The sequence below is a fragment of the Nymphalis io genome, chromosome 11, assembly GCF_905147045.1.
Source record: "Nymphalis io chromosome 11, ilAglIoxx1.1, whole genome shotgun sequence".
Taxonomy (NCBI): domain Eukaryota; kingdom Metazoa; phylum Arthropoda; class Insecta; order Lepidoptera; family Nymphalidae; genus Nymphalis; species Nymphalis io.
Window position 1 is genome coordinate 6,710,921 of NC_065898.1, and position 10,012 is coordinate 6,720,932.

Here is a 10,012-nt window from a genome sequence, read left to right on the forward strand (position 1 = left end):
TCTATAAACAAAATATTGGCTTCAAGCGAGAGCAGTTTACAGCTGTACTATTTGTTTTTCACTTTGCATGTCACGTCAAATTTATTGGTCCCAAATTATTTATAGTCAATACGCAAAATTATACTTTTATAATTATGCCAGCAATGGTTAAAAACTAATAAATATTCACTTATTTATTGTTTATACTTTTGCTAATTTTAATATTGATTTATTTATGTCGTTAGAACGGAATAAATGTAAGTCAAGTACTTGTTCATTCATATTCAGCCTGTATATTTGTTATAGGTTTGTATGAGGTTTTATTTAAACGAACTACAAGAAACATGACGCGGTATCCTAAGGTGTGTTCTATAAAGTGCATATTGCAAACTTAGTTGTCACGAGCCTAGTGAATAGTTTTCTGAGATATTTATTACTAAACCTAATTAATGTCAGTGGCGCCTAGATTTTTATTTTTATAATAAAATCTATAAATTCGACGAAACTGAGTCTAACCGGTATAATTTTTGTAACTGATTGATTCAGATAATCAAAACTAAATTAATTATTATTTGGAATGATATATCTAGTTTCTGTAAAATCATTTTTATATACTAATAAAGGCATTAAGAGGAAGATTTAGAGAGGTTTTTATTTAATTACTAATTTAATTAGTAGCTTAGGTTGTGACGCATGCTCTCAAGGCTAGAAGTACCACACATAGTTGCTGAGTTCATATATGCTTATCAACGATATACACTATCAAACAGCGAATAAACTGTGATTCTAGAAGATTCAACTTATAAAAGGTATGTATCAGATTTCAGCAACGGTATGTAGTGGATGACAGAAATAGGCTTTAACCGATTTAGATTAAACAGCTATTCCAAAGCGATTAGAGTTTTTTAAATACACATTTGTATTTAAAAAAATTTTAGGTACACGTAAGTAAAAAAACATTTGAAAATATTTGCAAGCATTTTGCATAAATGAACATTTATTGATTGTTAATATTGATAAAGGTATTTGCGGCATTTAATTTCTTCCCTACAAACATAATTACCTTCTGTAGCTATACAATTTAGCGAAGGCTGTAACCTATGTGTCTTAAAATGTACCCTGAACCCTTATCCCGTTACTAAACATCGTTAAGTTACAAAATAAGCTGCGATAACCAATCTGGTTTTAATTGGGGAATGTGTAATTACAAAGATTGGGTTTATCTACATTCTGTTATATTTTAGGTGAAAAATAGAACAGAATATAAATAAAATCAATCATGTATACTTGATTCGTTTAAACGGATGTGCCAGTAGCGTCAGAATGTCAGAGACCTCCCCAGGTCTCCTAATGTGAAAGAAATATGGGAAAGATAAAAGTGAACAAATACACTAACTTGGTTGTAATAGTTCTGAAAAAAGTGGATTGCATCCAAAAAATAATACTATGTATATATTATGTCATCATGGATGATGACATAAATTATTTTGGTCAGGGGACCATTATTCGTTGGGCTAATTGTCAGGACAAACAGTTTAATTACGTTCCAAAGTACGATATATACACTTCTTAACAATTGTATTATAATTTATAATTAAATATAATTCCAAATCAGATTTAAAAAACGCCTAGGTTTAAGGTAAGGTAATTTATATTAAGGCAGTTAAACATTAATAACATTTTATTAATTTCTAATTACATTTTTGCTTTACTGGTGATAGAGCTTTGTGCAAGCTCGTCTGGGTTACCTACCCACCTACTCATCAGATATTCTACCGCAAAACAGTGAGTGAGCCACAAGGGACATAACATCTTAGTTCCCAAGGTTGGGGGCGCATTGGTGATGTAAGCGATGGTTAACATTTCTTACAATGCCAATGTCTATAGGCGTTGGTGACCACTTACCATCAGGTGACCCATATGCTCGTCCGCCTTCCTATTCTATAAAAAAATAGCTTACTTGAATAGTTCTATGTGAGCAATCTAGAGTAATAACAACTTAAATGTCAAACTTTGCTAGTAACTGGTAATAAGAAATCTGTTTAAGTTAGCACTTAATTATTCTCCAAAACTTTCTTATCGAGCGTAACAAACAGTTCCTACTTTGCTGTTAACTGTAAAATATAAAAGCTATATTCTAAAGTGGCACTTCGAATATATTTAATGTAACTATTTTCCTTCTAAAAAAATCTACTGGACGGAGAGCAATTTTATTTGTAATGGGAAACATTCAGTTTCCTTTTTTGTATTCGGTAAAACATTTCGGGAAATTCCTCCTTCAGGATTTTTCCTCGCATATTGGATAACAATAAAGAAATGGTCTCGATAGATATTCGGGTAATGTACGCTATTAAAATTTTCATTGTGCGTGATTCATGAATTGTAAACAAGATTTATGGATGCTCTTGTATTAAATATATTTTTAAGAGTATTACAAAATATATAATATTTTTAACTTGTTCAGAAATTTATTGAGCTCAATTGTAAAAAAAACTAGGCCTTTCATGAAAAAATATACGAAACAAAAAATTAATTGGATATACTTATATTTACCGAAATAAATAATACCATAATATTTTTATTTAGTTCCTTAAATTGTATGAAAAACTAATTTGTTTTCCTTTAATGGATATTAAATGTTTATTAAATTATAGTTTGTTTAATTTTCAACGGCGATGCCGATGATGGAGGGGTGATTGTTTACTCTCTGAATATTTATCGATATCGACTAGTGCCAACTGTCCACTACGAGATTGTCAACTGTCCTGTTAAATAAACGCCCGTATTGGGTATAGTATTCATTTCACACTTCACACGAAGCGTATATTCTACCGCAAAACAGCAGTACAGATGGTTAACATTTCTTACAATGCCAATGTCTATGGGCGTTGGTGACCCCTTACCATCAGGTGGCCCATATTGTCGTTCGCCTTCCTATACTATAACAAAAAAAGTGCTCGTGTGCCTTCCTATTCTATAAAAATAAAAAAATACGTTTAATTACATAACGTTTAATAAACGAATAGTTCAACTAATTCTGCTTTTATATTTATTATAACATATAAGAAACTAAATTGATTCTAAATTCTTTCCTTACGCAGGATGTACGATTGTATTTATATTAATCTGGTAACAAAAGACAGAGAAAATTACTTTCCAATTTTAATGTTAGCCTAATTTGGTAGTTTATAAAATTGTAAATGTGATTACTTTAAAATCTCTCATATTTAAATCAAAGTTAGAATTAAAATCAATTAAATAACTACTTTACTTTATCAATTTATGCACGTTCGTTTTCTTGACAGTAATAGTAGAGACAGTAATCAAAACTTACTATATTACATACATATTAACTTATATATATATATATATATATATATATATATATATATATATATATATATATATATATATTATACTTAAAGGCGGACGTAAATGCTTTACATTAATTTATCGATGAACCCTCATTCTAAATTTTTGTTTCTCTATTTGTTTTTGACTTGTCCGTCATGAAACTAGGACAATAATAAAATTGATTACAGTTGAGTATACCCAAAATTACATTTCTTATTTATCAATGCGTTGAACATTGTGCATATTTCTTTCATGAGATATAATTTAATTAAAAAAAGTTCAAATAAAGAGTTTTTTTAAAGTATGAAAAAAATACGAGTAAAATATTGTTAATAAATAAATAGTGAAGTTCCTGCTTTATAACTCAAATTCGCATCGTCTTGAAACTTAAAAAGTTCTTCATCAAAACTCTATCAGTCAAAATTAGTCGTATGATAATGCAAAAATCTTAATTTTAAAAGAATACTCTACATATTTAATTATCTGTTCTATAAGAATGCGTTTTGTACAAAAAACAAACATTTAAACAAAAATAATACGTTTTATAAGAAGGAAATGGGCAGGCCATTTTTACGGGCCAGATATATGCATTATTGTTTTCTGGTACAAAACGAAACCCAAGTGACATATTAAATCTGGACAATGGTACGTTGTACCCTTAAATTAAGTTCATTTATAGAGGGAACATAACGGAACTGGGAACATTAAATAAACCTTTCAAGATTTAAGAGTAGCCCTTCCCTCATTAAGTAGTTCCAACAAACAACCGCTTAAAACTCGTTTGATGCATATAATAACAAACCAAAAATCCAAACAAAATTCCTACTTGCAATTTATTCAATCAATAAATCAAAGAAAATTAAATTAGATATTTTATACATGATTATTTATCTTATCATTCAATAAACGTCATGTAATCTTTAACAAAACATCGTATCTCAAACTAGTATAACGTCAGAGGGTGTGCATGGGCGTTTTTGCCCTTGGGCTACAGTGGAAATAGCCCGGGGTGGCATTTTGTTAATGAATTCATGTAGATGAAATAAAGTCCTTATAAGCGAAATAGTTTATTGATTTTTAATATAGAAGCTGTTTTATTAAAATCCATTAACTTGCCAACCAATATACGTTAGTACCATTTTTTTTATTATTTATTAAATGGTATTTGTTCTTTAGTAGAAGTAACATATACCTATTATATATTCATTCGATATATTATAGTATACACATATTATATATTCAATAAAAAATTAGTAACTAATCTGAATTTAACAAAATTATAGTCGGATTTAATTTATGAAAATTAATGTATTGTATTTTCTTAATCCTAAGTGAGAATTTAATTTTTAATTTTAAAATACCCATAGATTTCACGTTTTTTTAACGAACTTATAAAACCAATTCACTTTACATTACTTTATTGATAATCCAGTATCCACACCGTGTACATTTTCCCCCAATCCTCTTTGCCTTTGAGGCGTTTGTTCCAAGCCAGTGCCCTGTTTTAACAATCAAGCCAGCAAAAAACAAATGGCCACGCATCTAAGTGTAAATTGAAAATTTTCTTCGGACAAACGCTAATAGCAGTAATGTTATTCTTGCTTTTCGTATCTAACAATAAAATTGTATCGCTTTAAAACCGTTTGACTGAAGACTATTTAAAATAATTAATTCATTTAAATTAATTATTTCTATTATTTAAAAAAAGACCACATTGACTAAGAAATATAATTTCTTGTTATTTTATTTATTTTATGGTATTAAGTAAACAAAAACCATAATTTTGCTAATATTATATAATTAATATCAATGTAATCAATGTCAGTAGTAAATTACATTTCAAAATATAATTTATTTTTCTTGAATATGTTATATATATTGTTACCATTTAACTTTATGTTGCATTACGATATATATTAAAACTTCACCAGAAAATAACAACTCATCTTTATAAATTCAATTCGATTAAATAAATATGAACTTTAAACGTAGACAATATTACGTATCAAATCTGGGCACAAAAGTAATGCTTTTTCGAACAAAGAGGTAGTTGTTTACAAGACAAATAACTTAAGTTTGTGAAGTTAGTGTGACACTTCCAGCAACGCATACACGGTTGTTCACTTTGTTGTGGACACTGTTTAAAACTGCACGAAGCAATTTGTGATGCACTCAATGACTGCTTACACAAACAAAGGACAATATTTTATTGTTAAGCTATTGTTTAATAAAGTAGAGAGTTCATTAATCTACACACAAATCAGTTTAGAGGTCGTTTATCCTAGTAAGATGCTTTCTGTATAATATTTCATTTTAAACTATTTTTATGAATCAAGGTGGACATAGGTTTTTGAAAGAGATAAATAAAAACAACTATACAATAATAAAGTAAACGTATATCGAGACGTTCAATTAAGACACAAAAATAGAACAAAGGAATCAAGACTGAGCAACTGAAGTATTATTTATGAGATATCCGCCACAACCGAGAGTCCAAGCTGAAGTGCTGTGACGCCAGACTGGCAGGCCGATGAGCTCGGCCAGTTCCAGATGACTTAGAAAGTTCAAATTTGGCATCCAGATAGGTAGTTGGGTGAATACAAAATAATAAAACAGAAACTAGTAAATTTTTATCATTTCATTATAATTCATATCATAATAATATCATAATATTAAACTTGGCTCTCATTTCACATTTATGTTTTTGATAGGTAATAGTTGTAACAACATTTCCTTATAATTATTATAATTTCATGTTTATCTTACACATTCGTTTAAGGATATTAAGAATGATTTTATATATATATATGTCGTGGAAAAACAATATTTTTAATTAAAAGTAGCTGAATTGACTATAGTAATAACGGGTAAACGCGGTGACTTCTTTCGTTGTTGAAGTCACGTGGACAGAGTTGTGTTGGGGAGTGGGGTGACTGTTTATAAAAACACTTGTATTCGAGAAATGGGGACTTGCGTTTGAGAAACCGACCAGTCTACACCTCCAAGGCGAAACTGTCGGTTTACCTATTTAGTACCTAATTATACTTGTGTATTCTGATCTGTAACAATAAATCCTTGTTATACCTACATTAAGTTATTATTGATACAATATCGTGATGGACCCCGTACCACCAAATTTAGAAGAAGACAGCTCTATCGCTCAGCTGTCGCTGCCGCCGACATCAGAAGTGGGATCTGAATTCCACTGGCGCACAATGTTCGCGATTCAGCAGAGAAATAGAGCAACCAGATGCTGATCCACGTGCTTGGTGTGCTACGATTGATATTTGCGTTAATGAACGTCCACTGGAAGGTGTATCGCTCATCATAGCTCTCAGTAAGGCACTGAAGGGCAGTGTCTTGTCGTGGCTGTCACAAATCTCCCATGCGGCATATGCAAGCCGTGTGATGCCGTCACTGTTGACTAGATGGAAGGATTATGTCACGAAGAAATCGCTATGTCATATGTGCTGGCCCATATTGCCCAGTTCGATTCGCGTCTGTATCGCTTAGCATTTACAAGACAAATGACAAATGGCAAACGACATATAAGAAATGACGACAAGAAGTGATGATGATTTGTGGTAACGTATTATACGATGAAAAAGATCTGGTGAGTACGTTCCAATTTGTTTAAAATCGATAGACTGTGTCTACCATGTATTGTACTTTATAAGTTTCTTAGTAACTTTAAAATTTAGCTTGTGCCTACGTTGCTATAATATCTTTATTTAGCTACTCTGCTTTAGATATTTAATTAACATTGATCTTACGCAATAATAGCTAACTATGTGTCGTACTTTATAAGTTTATTAGTAACTTTACAATTTAGCTTGTACCTTCTTCATTTACCTACCCTGCTTTGGATTAGTATTAATTAACAGTGATCTTGTGCAATGATAACTAAGAAAATTGCCTAATAACGGTCTCATGACCATGCCTCATGTTCCAGAAATCGATTAACGTCGTTGAAAGAATAAACCGTTCACCTCCACGAGGGAAGCTGCCGCAGACCGCGGTTTGTGATCGTGACTTTGGTGGAGCATCGGGACTCTACGGCATTATCTTCACCAAGGCGTTTCGTGAGTGCCGCCACGAACCACGGTGCTGATGCGACCGATCGTATCATTAATGCGATACAACCTATCAATACTACGGTGAGATCCAACCAATTTTCCAATACCAATTTCGATCCTAGCGTTAATATTTGATGCGAGGAGGTAGGTTGACTCTCCTGAAGGAACATTGAAACAAAGAAACATTAGAAGATCGTTCACGAAAGATTCCTCATACTGATATACCGGCTGAGTTAGATTTGTTTAATGTGGATGATGGTGATGCGGGAACCGCCACCAGTAAATAGAGCACATACCATGGCTATTTGGTCGCACTGCACGCACTAGTCTGTAGTCGTAACTGCAAGTCGCTCGGGTTGTTCAGGGCGCGATGGGCAGCTAGTGGTGTGGCGGGGACCCGGGTCTCGTAGGAGACTATTGTTGTGTCGGTCATGTATTGACCTGGGACTCGTAGTCTAGATGAAGAGTTGGTCGTATCACATGAGGTGATGACGATATGGGTGGCAATAGTAGTTGCCACTAGCTGCTGAGTCAGCCGGGCCATGAGCGTTGTATGTGATCTTACTGTATCAATAAAACTTTTTTTTTTTTTTTAATGACAGCTAGAGGAACCTTTCGTTGGTAGTTTTTTTTTTTTTGTGGTGAATAAACAATGTAATTTCACGTTACGGTCAGGTTGGCCGAGATTTTAAAAATGCTTCAAACTTGATTGTCTTATATAATATTGGTTAACATTTCTTACGATGCCAATGTCTATGGGCGTTGGTAATCACTTACCATCAGGTGGCCCATTTGCCCAAAAATTATTTGATACAGAATAAAACAATGCTAAACTAAATTTAATATTCACTTTAAAATACACAATATTCAGAAATGTATCATAAAAGAGTTACTGTTTTATTTTTTTTAAGTATTTGATATACATGATTCAACTTTTTCAATAGAAAATAAAATATAATTCGTCCGCCTAACTATTCTATAAAAAAAAAGTTTGTAACGAAAAAAATTAGGACGATAAGTAGGAGTACATTAATACATGACATTTATTTAAGTGTTTTCAAAAACAACAAAAAAATGTCGTGCGACATACGTTTTGGCATTAACTATATTAGTTTTTTGAAAGCTGGCGAACAATTATGTAAAGGGACTATAAACGCTTGCTTCTTTAGAAATTAAATTCTTTTAGTGAACACATAAAATGCGAACGACTCGTTTGATAACTTTACATTGAAATAATTTCTTACATAAAAGTCTGTAAGAATATTATAACCCATAAACGACTTCAAAGCTAAAACAGTTCTTAAAAAATATTAAAAACTTTTAATGGCTTGGTAATGAGAAAGAAAATAAATATCTTTGGTAGGTAGGTTAGGTACGCCTAAGAAAATAAGAATGTTATCCGTAACTTATTTGGAAATAATTTTTTTATGTAAATCACAGAAATAAAATTTGAGTTTAAGACTAATATCATATTTTAATAGAACGGATAATCGCGGTTAACAGACGTAACAAATCGTCACACTTTCAATAAAACAATAAAAATTTACAAACTTTAAATAAAACATAAATAAATTAAAACAATCTTGTCCAAAACTTGACAGTATTATGTTCAATTTGTTAATGAAAAAAATGTGGATATTAAACAAATTTAAATAATAAATTTATAAATATGTGTAATTTAACTTTCGCGTAAACTAAAAATATTTATTACTGCTGCATTACTATATATAATTTCGCAACTATCTTACAGAATGCGACAATTATTTTCCACTTCAGCTTCGGCCTTTAACGTTGTTTTCCTGATGTGAGAGAAAGTCAATGTAGGGGTCCATAATGTGAGCAGTGTCAGTTCATCAGGCTTGTCTTTTTTATATCAATTCAAATTTCTTTATTCAATATGTAAGTATTACACTTATTCTTAATTTACTAAGAGAATTTAAATAAGAGATGAGTACAAGAAAATATATATACGAATATATGTATATATTACTGTTTTTTACAGAAAGAATGAGAATCATTTTTTAAACTCATTTCTTATAAAACCACTTAAATAAACTCAACTCTTTTTTCAGGAATTAAGTGAAAAGGTATTCAATAAATCAAGATGACTTATTGTTAGATTATAGTGAAACAGATACCTTATGTTTATTAATAACATTCAATTAATTTAAATAAATATATTTGCATTGTAATTACTATGAAGTCAAAAATAATATTTATACGTTTATGAAATAAAATAAACTAAAGTGGTTTTAAATGTAATTCACGGAAAATTGAGAGAAAACACTATGTGGATACAGCATCCCATTTCGCTGTATCATGTAAAGATAGTGCCGCGTGGCATTTAATATGTCACGTAGTTATATAAGGGTATCATTGAACTATTTGTTGCTTCATATCATACATACGACTATGAGTACATAATTTTATCCTAATTTACAAATCAAATCAAACAAATATCAACAAATTTGTTATGTAAGTGTAGCTTCTTTAATATTTATGTATGTATAAAATATGTACCTTTAGGTGTCAATTTCTAAAACAAAACGACCTTACCTTTGTCGCGTGTATTAAATTGCAATTTTATTTCGTCGTCACTAAAA